This window comes from Quercus suber, unplaced genomic scaffold (genome assembly GCF_002906115.3).
Source record: "Quercus suber isolate HL8 unplaced genomic scaffold, Cork oak 2.0 scaffold_592, whole genome shotgun sequence".
Taxonomy (NCBI): Eukaryota; Viridiplantae; Streptophyta; class Magnoliopsida; order Fagales; family Fagaceae; genus Quercus; species Quercus suber.
The window spans coordinates 287,675-288,076 of NW_027070037.1; positions in this window are offsets into that span (position 1 = coordinate 287,675).

Consider the following 402-nt stretch of genomic DNA (forward strand, 5'->3'; position numbering starts at 1 on the left):
TAAATAAAATAATTTCTTATATAAAAGTAATCATATAAATCTCTCTAATAAAAATAATCAACACATAACTATAAATAATTAACATATGCATTTTACTTTATTTGCTAATTCAATGACATTGAAATAAATGTAAACTTTATTGAGGTAGAAGTTAAAACAATAGAATATTTACACCAATGAAAATATTGGTATAATACCTCTTGTTGAGGGAAAAATAAGAATCAATTTAAAGCTTGTGTTGTGTATCTAAGAGTTGGGTCCTTTTGGATATCCAAGAGTTGGGTCCTTTTGGATATATACCACTGTAAGTTTCTTTAAAAAACTTTTCCCTTCTTCCCATGTGTGTTAAAAATTATTAGTATTCTTAAAAAAAAAAAAAAAAAATCAATTAATACAAACAAA